We start from the raw sequence: 20,378 nt of genomic DNA, 5'->3' as shown, positions 1-20,378 counted from the left end.
GGTTGTGTGGTTCATGCTTCCAAACCTGACCTGGTGGCCAGGGGGGTAGCTCTCGATCTGCTCCAGATGGCCAAGCGAGTTGGCCCGTTGTGCGGAGCCGCCGAATACAAAAATCTAGCCGGGGAGAAAAGTCTCACCCTGGACTGCATCGCTATTGATGATCGAAGGAGCCATCAAGCCTAACGATGACGACACAGAGGAACTCTCAATGAAAGCACCAATTTCGGTGTCAAAACCGGCGGATCTCGGGTAGTGGGTCCCGAACTGTGCGTCTAAGGCGGATGGTAATAGGAGGCAGGGGACACGATGTTTACCCAGGTTCGGGCCCTCTTGATGGAGGTAATACCCTACGTCCTGCTTGACTATTCTTGATAATATGAGTAGTACAAGAGTTGATCTACCATGAGATCGAAGAGTCTAAACCCTAAAAGCTAGCCTATGGTATGATTGTCTGTTGTTGGTCCTACAGACTAAACCCTTCGGTTTATATAGACACCGGAGGGGGCTAGGGTTACACAGAGTCGGTTACAAGGAAGGAGATCTACATATCTGTATTGCCAAGCTTGCTTTCCACGCCAAGGAGAGTCCCATCCGGACACGGGACGAAGTCTTCAATCTTATATCTTCAAAGTCCAACAGTCCGGCCAAAGGATATAGTCTGGCTGTCTGGATACCCCCTAATCCAGGACTCCCTCAATGCTGCCTAAATTGGATACATTTGTTTTTCTTACAAATGAAGGGCCTAGCTTGGACAAGAAAGATGAACCTTGGAGCAAGTTCAAGCATGGAGATGATGGCATGCGCAAGGGGAACAAGAACGGAGTTACAAGTGATGATTCCAGGACTTTGAAGCCACCATAATGAATGCATGAAACCTTGGACGGAATATACAAGATGCCACTTCATAAATTTCGTCCAGAGGCTATTCTAGGTGCTGCTTCACCTTATTTTTGGGCCAGGCCCATGTAATTTCGAAATACTTGATTATAGGCAGTTTTTAGAGTCCGTATCTGTGGGGAAACAAAAGTTAGGATTGGTTTCGGACCCCTCCTCCAAGGGCCACGAAATTCCCCCTCTCTCCTCCATATATACATCACTTAGGGCATCTTTTAGACTTTGAGTTTTGTTTATATTAAAAGTTCGCCATAGCTACAACTTCGCGTACTTGGTTTGTGTTCAACGATGAGACCAAGATGTCACAAAACCCCACCTTGATCAATAAAGCTTTCATCTTATATTCGCAATATCCAGATTGGAATCTCAGTTCTTCGTTTGCTTGCAGGAAACAGACCTTCGTGGCCAGGTTGATCGTGCTCCGGCGTGGTCAATAACCTCTCGGAGTTGGTTTAGCGATTGCTAAGGCACGACGTCCTCGCACGTTTGTAGTCGGATCATCAAAGTCGACTTCCTCCAAAACGATAGCCACCATCTCATCGAAATACGGGACACCTTGGCCTCTATCACTTCCTCTGGCTGGCCCTCAAGGACAGGCACCATATGCGGGACAACATGCTAAGGAAGCAATGGACAAGGCTTATAAAACACAACGGATGCGATCTATGTCCAGCAGCTAAGACGATGCATCATATTTTACTCAGATGCAAACTTGCCCAAGTTGTTTGGGCCAAGGCCAGACTCCTGGATTCTACAAGCTCCACCGAAACTGCAGCGGACTTCCTGGCCTCTGGGGTAGCGAGGGAGGCATATGGCGCGCTTTGGAATGTTTTCTTTATAGCTGGTGTAGTGTCCTGCTACCTCTTGAGCAGTGCGTTGATTTTCCCTTGAAGAGGAAAGGGTGATGCAGTAAAGCAGCGTAAGTATTTCCCTCGGTTTTTGAGAACAAAGGTATCAATCCAGTATGATACCACGCATGAGTCACCTCATACCTACACAAACAAATAAGAACCTCGCAACCAACGCGATAAAGGGGTTGTCAATCCCTTCACGGCCACTTCCAAGAGTGAGATCTGATAGATATGATAATAATAAGATAAATATTTTTGGTATTTTTATGATATAGATTGAAAGTAAAGATTGCAAAATAAAATAGATTGGAAACTTGTATGATGGAGAATAGACCCGGGGGCCATAGGTTTCACTAGTGGCTTCTCTTAAGATAGCATAAGTATTACAGTGGGTGAACAAATTATTGTCGAGCAATTGATAGAAAAGCGAATAATTATGAGAATATATAGGTACGATCATGTCTATAGGCATCACGTCCGTGACAAGTAGACCGACTCATGCCTGCATCTACTACTATTACTCCACACATCGACTGCTATCCAGCATGCATCTAGAGTATTAAGTTCATAAGAACAGAGTAACGCCTTAAGCAAGATGACATGATGTAGAGGGATAAACTCATGCAATATGATATAAACCCCATCTTTTTATCCTCGATGGCAACAATACAATACGTGTCGTTTCCCTTTCTATCACTGGGATCGAGCACCGCAAGATTGAACCCAAAGCTAAGCACTTCTCCCATTGCAAGAAAGATCAATCTAGTAGGCCAAACTAAACTGATAATTCGAAGGGACTTGCAAAGATAACCAATCATACATAAAAGAATCCAGAGAAGATTCAAATACTGTTCATAGATAAACTTGATCATAAACCCATAATTCATAGGATCTCGACAAACACACCGCAAAAAGAGTTACATCGAATAGATCTCCAAGAAGATCGAGGAGAACTTTGTATTGAGATCCAAAGAGAGAGAAGAATCCATCTAGCTAATAACTATGGACCCGAAGGTCTGAGGTAAACTACTCACACATCATCGGAGGGGCCATGGAGTTGATGTAGAGGCCCTCCATGATCAATGCCCCCTCCGGCGGAGCTCCGGAAAAGGCCCCAAGATGGGATCTCTTGGGTACAGAAGGTTGCGGTGGTGGAATTAGGGTTTTGCGGTGCTCCTGGATGTTCTCGGGGTATATGAATATATATAGGAGGAAGAAGTAGGTCGGTGGAGCAACGAGGGGCCCACGAGGGTGGAGGGCGCACCCAGGGGGTAGGCGCACCCCCTGCCTCATGGCCTCCTCAATTATTTCTTGACATCCACTCCAAGTCCCCTGGATCACGTTTGTTCCAAAAATCACGCTCCCGAAGGTTTCATTCCGTTTGGACTCTGTTTGATATTCCTTTTCTACGAAACACTGAAATGGGCAAAAAAACAGCAATTTGGGCTGGGCCTCCGGTTAATAGGTTAGTCCCAAAAATAATATAAAAGTGTAAAATAAAGCCCATTAACATCCAAAACAGATAATATAATAGCATGAACAATCAAAAATTATAGATATGTTGGAGACGTATCATGTCCCTTTGGCATGCCAGGAATGCACAAGTCTTCCATAACAATCTCTGGATGGCCGGGAAGATTCTTACTGAGGTTGCCGAGCTGCTCATGCTTTGGAGGCTGCGAGCACCAGGAGGAAATGCAAGAGAACTTCTAACTACTTGGGCTAATGTAATGGTGCAAGGATAGTTGCACAGAAGTCCCCCATCCTTCTTTCCCCCTTTCTTGTTTTCCTTTTCCGGCTTGGCATTGGCCTGCTGCACACTCAGTGCGGCGCTCACATCGCCTTCATGTAAAATGACTTTGGTCTCTCGGGCTTGCTACCTCTTGAGCATGCGTTGGTTTTCCCTTGAAGAGGAAAGGGTGATGCAGCAAAGTAGCGTAAGTATTTCCCTTAGTTTTTGAGAACCAAGGTATCAATCCAGTAGGAGACTGCACGCAAGTCGCCTAGTACCTACACAAACAAACAAGAACTCGCAACCAACGTGATAAAGGGGTTGTCAATTCCTTCACGGTCACTTACGAAAGTGAGATCTGATAAAGATAGTAATATAAATATTTTTGGTATTTTTTTTGTATAGATTGACAAGTAAAGATTGCAAAATAAAATAAATAGTAAACTAGAATTGTAGATCGGAAACTTATATGATGTAAAGTAGACCCGGGGGCCATAGGTTTCACTAGTGGCTTCTCTCAAGAGAGCATATATTACGGTGGGTGAACAAATTACTATCGAGCAATTGATAAAAAGCGCATAGTTATGAGAATATCTAGGCATCATCATGAACATAGGCATCATGTGCATGTCAAGTAGACCAAAAGGATTCTGCATCTACTACTATTACTGCACACATCGACTGCTATCCAGCATGCATCTAGAGTATTAAGTTCATAAGAACAGAGTAACGCATTAGGCAAGGTGACATGATGTAGAGGGATAAACTCAAGCAATATGATATAAACCCCATCTTTTTATCCTCGATGGCAACAATACAATATGTGTCGGTTCCCTTTCTGTCACTGGGATCGAGCACCGCAAGATTGAACCCAAAGCTAAGCACTTCTCCCATCACAAGAAAGATCAATCTAGTAGGCCAAACCAAAGCGATAATTCGAAGAGACTTGCAAAGATATCAAATCATGCATATAAGAATTCAGAGAAGAATCAAATATTATTCATAGATAATCTTGATCATAAACCCACAATTCATCGAATCTCGACAAACACACCGCAAAAAGTATTACATCGAATAGATCTCCAAGAACATCGAGGAGAACTTTGTATTGAGATCCAAAGAGAGAGAAAAGGCCATCTAGCTAATAACTATGGACCCGAAGGTCTGTGGTAAACTACTCACACATCATCAGAGAGGCTATGGTGTTGATGTAGAAGCCCTCCATGATCGAATCCCCCTCAGGCAGATCGCCGGAAAAGGCCCCAAGATGGGATCTCACAGGTACAGAAGGTTGCGGCGATGGAAAAGTGGTTTCATGGCTCCCCTGGATGTTTTCAGGGTATAAGAGTATATATAGGCAAAAGAAGTAGGTCGGTGGAGCTATGGGGGGCCCATGGGGTTGGGTAGCGCGCCTACCCCCCGGGCGCGCCTCCCTATCTCGTGGCCGCCTTGTTGCTTCCTTGACCTCCACTCCAAGTCTCCTGGATTGCATTTGTTCCAAAAAAGTTCCTCGCGAAGGTTTTGTTCCGTTTGATATTCCTTTTCCGCGAAACACTGATATAGGCAAAAAAACAACAATTTGCACTGGGCCTTCGGTTAATAGGTTAGTCCCAAAAATAATATACAAGTGCATAATAAAGCCCATTAAACATCAAAAACATATAATATAATAGCATGGAACAATAAAAAATTATAGATACCTTGGAGATGTATCAAGCATCCCCAAGCTTAATTCCTGCTCGTCCTCGAGTAGGTAAATGATAAAAATAGAATTTTTGATGTGGAATGCTACCTAACATAATTTTCAATGTAATTCTATTTATTGTGGCATGAATGTTTAGATCCAAAAGATTCTAGACAAAATTTTAATATTGACATAAAAATAATAATACTTCAAGCATACTAACCAAGCAATTACGTCTTATCAAAATAACATAGCCAAAGAAAGCTTATCCCTAGAAAATCATATAGTTTGGCCATGCTTCATTTTCGTCACACAAAATGCTCCCATCATGCACAACCCCAATGACAAGCCAAGCAATTGTTTCATACTTAGTCTTTTAAAACTCTTTCAACTTTCACGCAATATATGAGCGCGAGCCATCGACATAGCACTATGGGTGGAATAGAATATGATGATGGAGGTTGTGTGAGAATACAAAAGGGAGAAAGTCTCACATTGACGCAGCTAATCAACGGGCTATGGAGATGCTCATGTTGGAAATATGCCCTAGAGGCAATAATAAAAGCATTATTATTATATTTCCTTGTTCATGATAATTGTCTTTATTCATGCTATAATTGTGTTATCCGGAAATCGTAATACATGTGTGAATAACAGACACCGACATGTCCCTAGTGAGCCTCTAGTTGACTAGCTCGTTGATCAACAGATAGTCATGGTTTCCTGACTATGGACACTAGATGTCGTTGATAACGAGATCACATCATTAGGAGAATGATGCGATGGACAAGACCCAATCCTAAACATAGCACAAGATCGTATAGTTCGTTTGCTAGAGTTTTCGAATGTCAAAGTATCTTTTCCTTAGACCATGAGATCGTGTAACTCCCGGATACCGTAGGAGTGCTTTGGGTATGCCAAACGTCACAATGTAACTGGGTGACTATAAAGGTAGACTACGGGTATCTCCGAAAGTGTCTGTTGGGTGACATGGATCAAGACTGGGATTTGTCACTCTGTATGACGGAGAGGTATCACTGGGCCCACTCGGTAATGCATCATCATAATGAGCTCAGAGTGACCAAGTGTCTGGTCACGGGATCATGCATTACGGTACGAGTAAAGTGACTTGCCAGTAACGAGATTGAACGAGGTATTGGGATACCGACGATCGAATCTCGGGCAAGTAACATATCGATAGACAAAGGGAATAGCGTACGGGGTTGATTGAATCCTCGACATCGTGGTTCATCCGATGAGATCATCATGGAGCATGTGGGAGCCAACATGGGTATCCAGATCCCGCTGTTGGTTATTGACCGAAGAGTCGTCTCGGTCATGTCTGCTTGTCTCCCGAACCCGTAGGGTCTACACACTTAAGGTTCGGTTACGCTAGGGTTGTAGGGATATGTATATGCAGTAACCCGAATGTTGTTCGGAGTCCCGGATGAGATCCCGGACGTCACGAGGAGTTCCGGAATGGTCCGGAGGTAAAGATTTATATATGGGAAGTCCTGTTTCGGGCATCGGGACAAGTTTCGGGGTTATCGGTATTGTACCGGGACCACCGGAAGGGTCCCGGGGGTCCACCGGGTGGGTCCACCTGTCCCGGGGGGCCACATGGGCTGTAGGGGGTGCGCCTTGGCCTAATGGGCCAAGGGCACCAGCCCCACATAGGCCCATGCGCCTAGGGTTTGAAGGGGGAAGAGTCCTAGGAGGGGAAGGCACCTCCTAGGTGCCTTGGGGGGGAGGGAAACCCCCCTTGGCCGCCGCACCCCCTAGGAGATTGGATCTCCTAGGGCCGGCCACCCCCCCTTGGCCCTCCTATATATAGTGGGGGAGAGGAGGGACTTCATACCTGAACGCCTTGGCCTTTGGTTGCCTCCTTCTCCCTCCCCAACACCTCCTCCCTCCATAGTGCTTAGCGAAGCTCTGCCGGAGTACTGCAGCTCCATCAACACCACGCCGTCGTGCTGCTGCTGGTGCCATCTCCCTCAACCTCTCCTCCCTCCCTTGCTGGATCAAGAAGGAGGAGACGTGGCTGTTCCGTACGTGTGTTGAACGCGGAGGTGCCGTCCGTTCGGCGCTGGTCATCGGTGATTTGGATCACGTCGAGTACGACTACATCATCACCGTTCTTTTGAACGCTTCCGTGCGCGATCTACAAAGGTATGTAGATGCATCCAATCACTCGTTGCTAGATGAACTCCTAGATGATCTTGGTGAAACGAGTAGGAAATTTTTGTTTTCTGCAACGTTCCCCAACAGTGGCATCATGAGCTAGGTCTATGCGTAGTTCTTCTTGCGCGAGTAGAACACAATTTGTTGTGGGCGTAGATTTGTCAACTTTCTTGCCGTTACTAGTCCTTTCTTGCTTCAGCGGTATTGTGGGATGAAGCGGCCCGGACCAACCTTACACGTACGCTTACGTGAGACCGGTTCCACCGACTAACATGCACTAGTTGCATAAGGTGGCTGGCGGGTGTCTGTCTCTCCTACTTTAGTTGGAGCGGAATCGATGAACAGGGTCCTTATGAAGGGTAAATAGAAGTTGACAAATCACGTTGTGGCTTTAACGTAGGTAAGAAAACGTTCTTGCTAGAACCCTAATTCAGCCACGTAAAACTTGCAACAACAATTAGAGGACGTCTAACTTGTTTTTGCAGCAAGTGGTTTGTGATATGATATGGCCAAAGTTGTGATGAATGATGAATGATCTATATGTGATGTATGAGATGTTCATGCTATTGTAATAGGAATCACGACTTGCATGTCGATGAGTATGACAACCGGCAGGAGCCATAGGAGTTGTCTTTATTCTTTTATATGACCTGCGTGTCATCAAGAAACGCCATGTAAATTACTTTACTTTATTGCTAAACGCGTTAGCCATAGTAGTAGAAGTAATAGTTGGCGAGCAACTTCATGGAGACACGATGGGATCATGATGGAGATCATGGTGTCAAGCCGGTGACAAGATGATCATGGAGCCCCAAGATGGAGATCAAAGGAGCTATGTGATATTGGCCATATCATGTCACGTTTATTATTTGATTGCATGTGATGTTTATCATGTTTTGCATCTTGTTTACTTAGAACGACGGTAGTAAATAAGATGATCCCTCACAATAATTTCAAGAAGTGTTCCCCCTAACTGTGCACCGTTGCGACAGTTCGCTGTTTCAAAACACCACGTGATGATCGGGTGTTTTATTCAGACGTTCACATACAACGGGTGTAAGACAGATTTACACATGCAAACACTTAGGTTGACTTGACGAGCCTAGCATGTACAGACATGGCCTCGGAACACAGAAGACCGAAAGGTCGAGCATGAGTCGTATAGAAGATACGATCAACATGAAGATGTTCACCGATGTTGACTAGTCCGTCTCACGTGATGATCGGACACGGTCTAGTTTAACTCGGATCATGTAATACTTAGATGACTAGAGGGATGTCTAATCTAAGTGGGAGTTCACTAATAATTTGATTAGTTGAACTTAATTATCATGAACTTAGTCTAAAATCTTTGCAATATGTCTTGTAGATCAAATGGCCAACGTAGTCCTCAACTTCAACGCGTTCCTAGAGAAAACTAAGCTGAAAGACGATGGCAGCAACTATACGGACTGGGTCCGGAACCTGAGGATCATCCTCATAGCTGCCAAGAAAGATTATGTCCTACAAGCACCGCTTGGTGACGCACCCGTTCTCCCTGCAGAACAAGATGTTATGAACGCTTGGCAGGCACGTTTCGATGACTACTCCCTCGTTCAGTGCGGCATGCTTTACAGCCTAGAGCCGGGGCTCCAAAAGCGTTTTGAGAGACATGGAGCATATGAGATGTTCGAAGAGCTGAAAATGGTTTTCCAAGCTCATGCCCGGGTCGAGAGATATGAAGTCTCCGACAAATTCTTCAGCTGTAAGATGGAGGAAAACAGTTCTGTCAGTGAGCACATACTCACTATGTCTGGGTTGCATAACCGCTTGACTCAGCTGGGAGTTAATCTCCCGGATGATGCGGTCATTGACAGAATCCTCCAGTCGCTTCCACCAAGCTACAAGAGCTTTGTGATGAACTTCAATATGCAGGGGATGGAAAAGACCATTCCTGAAGTATTTGCTATGCTGAAATCAGCGGAGGTAGAAGTCAGGAAGGAACATCAAGTGTTGATGGTCAATAAAACCACTAAGTTCAAGAAAGGCAAGGGTAAAAAGAACTTCAAGAAGGACGGCAAGGAGGTTGCCGCGCCCGGCAAGCAAGCTGCCGGGAAGAAGCCAAAGAATGGACCCAAGCCCGAGACTGAGTGCTTTTATTGCAAGGGAAGCGGTCACTGGAAGCGGAACTGCCCTAAGTACTTAGCGGATAAGAAGGCCGGCAAAACAAAAGGTATATGTGATATACATGTAATTGATGTGTACCTTACTAGTGCCCGTAGTAGCTCCTGGGTATTTGATACCGGTGCAGTTGCTCACATTTGTAACTCAAAGCAGGGGCTGCGGAATAAGCGGAAACTGGCAAAGGACGAGGTGACGATGCGCGTCGGGAATGGTTCCAAGGTCAATGTGATCGCCGTCGGCACGCTACCTCTGCATCTCCCTTCGGGATTAGTTTTAAACCTTAATAATTGTTATTTAGTGCCAGCTTTGAGCATGAACATTGTATCGGGATCTCGTTTAATTCGAGATGGCTACTCTTTTAAATCTGAGAATAATGGTTGTTCCATTTTTATGAGAGATATGTTTTATGGTCATGCTCCTATGGTGAATGGTTTATTCCTTATGAATCTCGAACGTGATGCTACACATATTCATAATGTGAGTACCAAAAGAAGTAAGGTTAATAATGATAGTCCCACATACCTGTGGCACTGCCGCCTTGGTCACATAGGTGTCAAACGCATGAAGAAGCTCCATGCTGATGGACTTTTAGAGTCTCTTGATTATGAATCATTTGACACATGCGAACCATGCCTTATGGGTAAAATGACCAAGACTCCGTTCTCAGGAACAATGGAGCGAGCAACCGACTTATTGGAAATCATACATACTGATGTGTGCGGTCCAATGAGTGTTGAGGCTCGCGGTGGCTATCGTTATGTTCTCACCCTCACTGATGATTTAAGTAGGTATGGGTATATCTACTTAATGAAACACAAGTCTGAAACCTTTGAAAAGTTCAAGGAATTTCAGAGTGAGGTTGAAAATCAACGTGACAGGAAAATCAAGTTTCTGCGATCAGATCGTGGAGGAGAATACTTGAGTCACGAGTTTGGGGCACACTTAAGAAAATGTGGAATAGTTTCACAACTCACGCCGCCTGGAACACCTCAGCGTAATGGTGTGTCCGAACGTCGTAATCGCACTCTGTTAGATATGGTGCGATCTATGATGTCTCTTACCGATTTACCGCTTTCTTTTTGGGGCTATGCTTTAGAGACTGCCGCATTCACTTTAAATAGGGCTCCGTCGAAATCCGTTGAGACGACACCGTATGAATTATGGTTTGGGAAGAAACCTAAGCTGTCGTTTCTAAAAGTTTGGGGATGCGATGCTTATGTCAAGAAACTTCAACCTGAAAAGCTCGAACCCAAATCGGAAAAATGCGTCTTCATAGGATACCCAAAAGAAACTATTGGGTACACCTTCTACCTCAGATCCGAAGGCAAGATCTTTGTTGCCAAGAATGGGTCCTTTCTGGAGAAAGAGTTTCTCTCGAAAGAAGTAAGTGGGAGGAAAGTAGAGCTTGATGAAGTATTACCTCTTGAACCGGAAAATGGCGCAACTCAAGAAAATGTTCCTGAGGTGCCAGCACCGACTAGAGAGGAAGTTAATGATAATGATCAAGATACTTCTGATCAAGCCCCTACTGAAATTCGAAGGTCCACAAGGACACGTTCCGCACCAGAGTGGTACGGCAACCCTGTCTTGGAAATCATGTTGTTAGACAACGGTGAACCTTCGAACTATGAAGAAGCGATGGCGGGACCGGATTCCGACAAATGGCTAGAAGCCATGAAATCCGAGATAGGATCCATGTATGAAAACAAAGTATGGACTTTGACTGACTTGCCCGTTGAGCGGCGAGCCATAGAAAATAAATGGATCTTTAAGAAGAAGACAGACGCGGATGGTAATGTGACCATCTATAAAGCTCGGCTTGTCGCTAAGGGTTATCGACAAGTTCAAGGGGTTGACTACGATGAGACTTTCTCACCGGTAGCGAAGCTGAAGTCCGTCCGAATCATGTTAGCAATTGCCGCATTCTATGATTACGAAATATGGCAAATGGACGTCAAAACGGCATTCCTTAATGGTTTCCTTAAGGAAGAATTGTATATGATGCAGCCGGAAGGTTTTGTCGATCCTAAGAATGCTGACAAAGTGTGCAAGCTCCAACGCTCGATTTATGGGCTGGTGCAAGCATCTCGGAGTTGGAACATTCGCTTTGATGAGATGATCAAAGCGTTTGGGTTTACACAGACTTATGGAGAAGCCTGCGTTTACAAGAAAGTGAGTGGGAGCTCTGTAGCATTTCTCATATTATATGTAGATGACATACTTTTGATGGGAAATGATATAGAACTCTTGGACAGCATCAAGGCCTACTTGAATAAAAGTTTTTCAATGAAGGACCTTGGAGAAGCTGCTTATATATTAGGCATCAAAATCTATAGAGATAGATCGAGACGCCTCATAGGTCTTTCACAAAGCACATACCTTGATAAGATATTGAAGAAGTTCAATATGGATCAATCCAAGAAGGGGTTCTTGCCTGTGTTACAAGGTGTGAAATTGAGCTCAGCTCAATGTCCGACCACGGCAGAAGATATAGAAGAGATGAGCGTCATCCCCTATGCCTCAGCCATAGGTTCTATTATGTATGCCATGCTGTGTACCAGACCTGATGTTAACCTTGCCGTCAGTTTGGTAGGAAGGTACCAAAGTAATCCCGGCAAGGAACACTGGACAGCGGTCAAGAATATCCTGAAGTACCTGAAAAGGACTAAGGAAATGTTTCTCGTTTATGGAGGTGACGAAGAGCTCGTCGTAAAGGGTTACGTCGACGCTAGCTTCGACACAGATCTGGATGACTCTAAGTCACAAACCGGATACGTGTATATTTTGAATGGTGGGGCAGTAAGCTGGTGCAGTTGCAAGCAAAGCGTCGTGGCGGGATCTACATGTGAAGCGGAGTACATGGCAGCCTCGGAGGCAGCACATGAAGCAATATGGGTGAAGGAGTTCATCACCGACCTAGGAGTCATACCCAATGCGTCGGGGCCGATCAAGCTCTTCTGTGACAACACTGGAGCTATTGCACTTGCCAAGGAGCCCAGGTTTCACAAGAAGACAAGGCACATCAAGCGTCGCTTCAACTCCATTCGTGAAAATGTTCAAGATGGAGACATAGAGATTTGTAAAGTACATACGGACCTGAATATAGCAGATCCGTTGACTAAACCTCTCCCTAGAGCAAAACATGATCAACACCAGAATTCCATGGGTGTTCGATTCATCACAATGTAACTAGATTATTGACTCTAGTGCAAGTGGGAGACTGTTGGAAATATGCCCTAGAGGCAATAATAAAAGCATTATTATTATATTTCCTTGTTCATGATAATTGTCTTTATTCATGCTATAATTGTGTTATCCGGAAATCGTAATACATGTGTGAATAACAGACACCAACATGTCCCTAGTGAGCCTCTAGTTGACTAGCTCGTTGATCAACAGATAGTCATGGTTTCCTGACTATGGACACTGGATGTCATTGATAACGAGATCACATCATTAGGAGAATGATGTGATGGACAAGACCCAATCCTAAACATAGCACAAGATCGTATAGTTCGTTTGCTAGAGTTTTCCAATGTCAAAGTATCTTTTCCTTAGACCATGAGATCGTGTAACTCCCGGATACCGTAGGAGTGCTTTGGGTATGCCAAACGTCACAACGTAACTGGGTGACTATAAAGGTAGACTACGGGTATCTCCGAAAGTGTCTGTTGGGTGACATGGATCAAGACTGGGATTTGTCACTCCGTATGACGGAGAGGTATCACTGGGCCCACTCGGTAATGCATCATCATAATGAGCTCAGAGTGACCAAGTGTCTGGTCACGGGATCATGCATTACGGTACGAGTAAAGTGACTTGCCGGTAACGAGATTGAACGAGGTATTGGGATACCGACGATCGAATCTCGGGCAAGTAACATATCGATAGACAAAGGGAATAGCGTACGGGGTTGATTGAATCCTCGACATCGTGGTTCATCCGATGAGATCATCGTGGAGCATGTGGGAGCCAACATGGGTATCCAGATCCCGCTGTTGGTTATTGACCGGAGAGTCGTCTCGGTCATGTCTGCTTGTCTCCCGAACCCGTAGGGTCTACACACTTAAGGTTCGGTTACGCTAGGGTTGTAGGGATATGTATATGCAGTAACCCGAATGTTGTTCGGAGTCCCGGATGAGATCCCGGACGTCACGAGGAGTTCCGGAATGGTCCGGAGGTAAAGATTTATATATGGGAAGTCCTGTTTCGGGCATCGGGACAAGTTTCGGGGTTATCGGTATTGTACCGGGACCACCGGAAGGGTCCCGGGGGTCCACCGGGTGGGTCCACCTGTCCCGGGGGGCCACATGGGCTGTAGGGGGTGCGCCTTGGCCTAATGGGCCAAGGGCACCAGCCCCACATAGGCCCATGCGCCTAGGGTTTGAAGGGGGAAGAGTCCTAGGAGGGGAAGGCACCTCCTAGGTGCCTTGGGGGGGAGGGAAACCCCCCTTGGCCGCCGCACCCCCTAGGAGATTGGATCTCCTAGGGCCGGCCACCCCCCCTTGGCCCTCCTATATATAGTGGGGGAGAGGAGGGACTTCATACCTGAACGCCTTGGCCTTTGGTTGCCTCCTTCTCCCTCCCCAACACCTCCTCCTCCATAGTGCTTAGCGAAGCTCTGCCGGAGTACTGCAGCTCCATCAACACCACGCCGTCGTGCTGCTGCTGGTGCCATCTCCCTCAACCTCTCCTCCCTCCCTTGCTGGATCAAGAAGGAGGAGACGTGGCTGTTCCGTACGTGTGTTGAACGCGGAGGTGCCGTCCGTTCGGCGCTGGTCATCGGTGATTTGGATCACGTCGAGTACGACTACATCATCACCGTTCTTTTGAAACGCTTCCGTGCGCGATCTACAAAGGTATGTAGATGCATCCAATCACTCGTTGCTAGATGAACTCCTAGATGATCTTGGTGAAACGAGTAGGAAATTTTTTTGTTTTCTGCAACGTTCCCCAATAGCTCATCAATTGATGTCAATGCAAGGAGTAGGGATAGCCATGCAACAGATGCACTAGAGCTATAAATATATGAAAGCTCAACAAAAGAAACTAAGTGGGTGTGCATCCAACTTGCTTTCTCATGAAGACCTAGGGCATTTTGAGGAAGCCCATCATTGGAATATACAAGCCAAGTTCTATAATGAAAAATTCCAACTAGTATATGAAAGTGACAAAATAAGAGACTCTCTATCATGAAGATCATGGTGCTACTTTGAAGCACAAGTGTGGAAAAAGGATAGTAACATTGCCCCTTCTCTCTTTTTCTCTCATATTTTTTTATTTGGGCCTTTTTCTCCTTTTTTATGGTCGTTTTTTTCCGTCCGGAATCTCATCCTGACTTATGGGGGCATCATAGTCTCCATCATCCTTTCCTCACATGGGACAATGCTCTAATAATGAAAATCATCACACTTTTATTTACTTACAACTCAAGAATTACATCTCGATACTTAGAACAAAATATGACCCTATGTGAATGCCTCCGGCGATGTACCGGGATGTACAATGAATCAAGAGTGACATGTATAAAAGAATTATGAAGGTGGCTTTTCCACAAATACAATGTTAACTACATGATCATGCAAAGCAATATGACAATGATGGAGCGTGTTATAATAAACGGAACGGTGGAAAGTTGCTTGGCAATATATCTCAAAATGGCTATGGAAATGCCATAATAGGTAGGTATGGTGGCTGTTTTGAGGAAGATATAAGGAGGCTTATGTGTGATAGAGCGTATCATATCACGGGGTTTGGATGCACCGGCGAAGGTTGCACCAACTCTCGAGGTGAGAAAGTGCAATGCACGATACTGAAGAGGCTAGCAATGATGGAAGGGTGAGAGTGCATATAATCCATGGACTCAACATTAGTCATAAAGAACTCACATACTTATTGCAAAATCTACAAGTCATCAAAACCAAGCACTACATGCATTCTCCTAGGGGGTAGATTGGTAGGAAAAGACCATCGCTCGTCCCCGACCGCCACTCATAAGGAAAGCAATCAAAGAACAACCCATGCTTCAAATTTGTCACACAATGTTTACCATATGTGCATGCTACAGGACATGCAAACTTCAACACAAGTATTTCTCAATTCCACAATTACTCAACTAGCACGACTCTAATATTACCACCTTTATATCTCAAAACAATTATCAAGTATCAAGTTTCTCATAGTATTTAATGCATTCTATATGAATTCTTTTACTATACCCATCCTGGATGCCTATCATATTAGGACTAATTTTATAGCCAAAGAAAATTACCATGCTGTTCTAAAAGAGTCTCAAAATAATATAAGTGAAGCATGAGAGATCAATAATTTCTATAAAATAAAACCACCCTCGTGCTCTAAAAAGGTATGAGTGAAGCACTAGAGCAAAATTATCTAGCTCAAAATATATAAGTGAAGCACATAAACTATTCTAATAAATTATGATTCATGCGTGTCTCTCCCAAAAGGTGTGTACAGCAAGGATAATTGTGGTAAACTAAAAATCAAAGACTCAAATCCTACAAGACGCTCCAAGCAAAACACGTATCATGTGGTGAATAAAAATATAGCCTCAAGTAAAGTTACCGATAGACGAAGACGAAAGAGGAGATGCCTTCCGGGGCATCCCCAAGCTTAGGATTTTGGTTGTCCTTGAATTTTACCTTGGGGTGCCTTGGGCATCCCCAAGCTTAGGCTCTTGCCACTCCTTGTTCCAAAATCCATCAAATCTTTACCCAAAAACTTGAAAACTTCACAACACAAAACTCAACAGAAAATCTCATGAGCTCCGTTAGTATAAGAAAACAAACCACCACTTTAATGTACTGTAATGAACTCATTCTTTATTTATATTGGTTTTAAACCTAATGTATTACAACTTCTCTATGGTTCATAACCCGATACTAGCCATAGATTCATCAAATTAAGCAAACAACACACGAAAAACAAAATCTGTCAAAAAACAGAACATTCTGTAGCAATCTGGAAGTTTCGAATACTTCTGTAACTCAAAAAATCCTGAAAAATTAGGACATCCTAAATAATCTGTATATTGATCTACCGCAGTTGGAATTGGTATTTTACCGCTCTCTGGTAAAAAACGAAAATTATTCTCGTGAGCGCAAACTTTCTGTTTTTTTCAGCAAGATCAAATAACAATCACCCAAGAAGATCCTAAAGGCTTTACTTGGCACAAACACTAATTAAAACATAAAAGACACAATCATAACAAAGGATAGATGATTTATTTATTACTAAACAAGAACAAAATGTAAGTAACAAAAATAAAACTGGGTTGCCTCCCAGCAAGTGGTATCGTTTAACGCCCCTAGCTAGGTATAAAAACAAGAATAGATCTAGGTATTGTCATCTTTGGTATGCAATCCATAAGTGGCTCTGATAATAGATTCATAAGGTAATTTAATTTTCTTTTTAGGAAAGTGTTCCATGTCTTTCCTTAATAGAAATTGGAATCTAATGTTTCCTTCTTTCATGTTAATAATTGCACCAAATCATTCTAAGGAAAGGTCTACCAAGAATAATAGGACATGTAGGATTGCAATCTATATCAAGAACAATGAAATCTACGGGTACATAATTCCTATTTGCAACAATAAGAACATCATTAATCCTTCCCATAGGTTTCTTAATGGTGGAATCCGTGATATGCAAATTTAAAGAACAATCATCATGTTCATGGAAACCTAGCACATCACACAACGTTTTTGGAATCGTGGAAACACTAGCACCCAGATCACATAAAGCATAGCATTCATGATCTTTAATCTTAATTTTAATAGTAGGTTCCCACTCATCATAAAGTTTTCTAGGAATATAAACTTCTAATTCAAGCTTTTCTTCATACGATTGCATTAAAGCATCAACAATATGTTTAGTAAAGGCCTTATTTTGATCGTAAGCATGAGGAGAATTTAACACGGATTGCAACTAGGAAATACAATCTATCAAAGAACAATTATCATAATTAAATTCCTTGAAATCCAAAATAGTGGATTCATTGCTATGTAAAGTTTTGACCTCTTCAATCCCAATTTTACCAATTTTTGCATCAAGATCTAAAAGCTCCGAAACATTGGGACGCCTTTTAACTAAAGTTGACTCATCTCCAGTCCCATCTTTATCAAGATTCATATTGGAAAACGAAGATTTAATAGGAGACACATCAATCACTTTTAGATCTTCATCATTATTATCATGAAAACTAGAAGAACACGCTTTCACAAAGCAATCTTTTTTAGCATGCATCCTAGCGGTTCTTTCTTTGCACTTGTCAATGGAAATTCTCATGGCTTTGAGAGACTCATTGATGTCATGCTTAGGTGGAATAGATCTAAGTTTCAAAGAACCAACATCAAGAGAAATTTTATCCACGTTCCTAGCCAACTCATCAATCTTAAGCAATTTTTTCTTCAAGCAAAGCGTTGAAATTCTTTTGTGAATTCATCAATTCTTTAACAATAGTCTCAAAATCAGAGGGCATCTTATGAAAATTTCCATAAGAGTTTTTGTAGGAATTACCATAATTATTAGAGGAATTACTAGGGAACGGCCTAGAATTAAAATTTCCTCTATACGCGTTGTTACCAAAATTGTTCCTACCAACAAAATTCACATCCATAGATTCATTATTATTCTCAATCAAGGTGGAAAAAGGCATATCATTAGGATCAGAAGAAACACTTTTACTAGCAAACAATTTCATAAGTTCATCCATCTTTCCAATCAAAATATTAATCTCTTCTATCACATCTTTTTACTAGTGGATCTTTCAGTATGCCACTGCGAATAATTAACCATAATATTATCTAGGAGTTTAGTAGCTTCTCCTAAAGTAATTTCCATAAAAGTGCCTCCCGCAGCCGAATCTAAAAGATTTCTAGAAGAAAAATTCAATCCGGCATAAAAATTCTGTATAATCATCCATAAATTCAAACGATGTGTAGGGCAATTACGTATCATTAATTTCATCCTCTCCCAAGCTTGTGCAACATGCTCATGATCAAGTTGCTTAAAATTCATAATACCGTTTCTAAGAGAGATGATCTTAGCGGGAGGAAAATACTTAGAGATAAAAGCATCTTTGCACTTATTCTATGAATCAATACTGTTTAGGCAAAGAAGAGAACCAAGTTTTAGCACGATCTGTAAGCGAAAACGGAAATAGCTTCAATTGAACAATATCATTATCCACATCTTTCTTCTTTTGCATATCACACAAATCAACGAAGTTGTTTAGATGGGTAGCGTCATCTTCACTAGGAAGATCAAAAAATTGATCTTTCATAACAAGATTCAACAAAGCAGTATTGATTTCACAAGATTCAGCATCGCTAGTAGGAGCAATCGGAGTGCTAATAAAATCATTATTGTTGGTATTGGAAAAGTCACATAATTCAGTATTATCCTGAGCCATCATGACAAACAATCAATCCAACACACAAGCACAAAAGAAGCAAGCGAAAAGAAACGAAGGGAAAAAGGGCGAACGGAAAAGAGGCGAATAAAATGGCAAGGGTGAAGTGGGGGAGAGGAAAACGAGAGGCAAATGGCAAATAATGTAATGCGAGGGATAAGAGTTTGTGATGGTTACTTGATATGTCTTGACTTGAGCGTAAATCTCCTTGGCAACGGCGCCAGAAATCCTTCTTGCTACCTCTTGAGCATGCGTTGGTTTTCCTTTGAAGAGGAAAGGGTGATGCAACAAAGTAGCATAAGTATTTCCCTCAGTTTTTGAGAACCAAGGTGACAATCCAATAGGAGACTGCACGCCAGTCGCCTAGTACCTGCACAAACAAACAAGAACCTCGAAACCAACATGATAAAGGGGTTGTCAATCCCTTCAAGGTCACTTACGAAAGTGAGATCTGATAAATATAATAAGATAAATATTTTGGTATTTTTGTTATATAGATTGAAAAGTAAAGATTGCAAAATAAAGTAAATAGTAAACTAGAATTATAGATCGGAAACTTGTATGATGTAAATTAGACCTGGGGGCCATAGGTTTCACTAGTGGCTTCTCTCAAGATAGCATATATTATGCTGGGTGAACAAATTACTACCGAGCAATTGATAGAAAAGCGCATAGTTATGAGAATATCTAGGCATGATGATGAACATAGGCATCACGTCTGTTTCAAGTAGACCGAAACGATTATGCATCTACTACTATCACTCCACACATCAACCGCTATCCAGCATGCATCTAGAGTATTAAGTTCATAAGAACAGAGTAACGCATTAGGCAAGATGACATGATGTAGATGGATAAACTCAAGCAATATGATATAAGCCCCATCTTTTTATCCTCTATGGAAACAATACAATACGTGTCGGTTCCCTTTCTGTCACTGGGATCGAGCACTGCAAGATTGAACCCAAAGCTAAGCACTTCTCCCATTGCAAGAAAGATCAATCTAGTAGGCCAAACCAAACCGATAATTCGAAGAGACTTGCAAAGATATCAAATCATGCATATAAGAATTTAGAGAAGAATCAAATATTGTTCATAGATAATCTTGATCATAAACCCACAATTCGTTGGATCTTGACAAACACACCGCAAAAAGTATTACATCGAATAGATCTCCAAGAACATCGAGGAGAACTTTGTATTGAGATCCAAAGAGAGAGAAAAGGCCATCTAGCTAATAACTATGGACCCGAAGGTCTATGGTAAACTACTCACACATCATCGGAGAGGCTATGGTGTTGATGTAGAAGCCCTCCATGATCGAATCCCCCTCCGGCAGATCGCCGAAAAGGCCCCAAGATGGGATCTCATGGGTACAGTACTTGCGGCGGTGGAAAAGTGGTTTCGTGGCTCCCCTGGATGTTTTCAGGGTATAAGAGT

Source organism: Triticum aestivum, chromosome 2A (genome assembly GCF_018294505.1).
Source record: "Triticum aestivum cultivar Chinese Spring chromosome 2A, IWGSC CS RefSeq v2.1, whole genome shotgun sequence".
NCBI lineage: Eukaryota > Viridiplantae > Streptophyta > Magnoliopsida > Poales > Poaceae > Triticum > Triticum aestivum.
The sequence above is the reverse complement of the archived record's forward strand: the minus strand, read 5'-3'. Positions refer to the sequence as shown.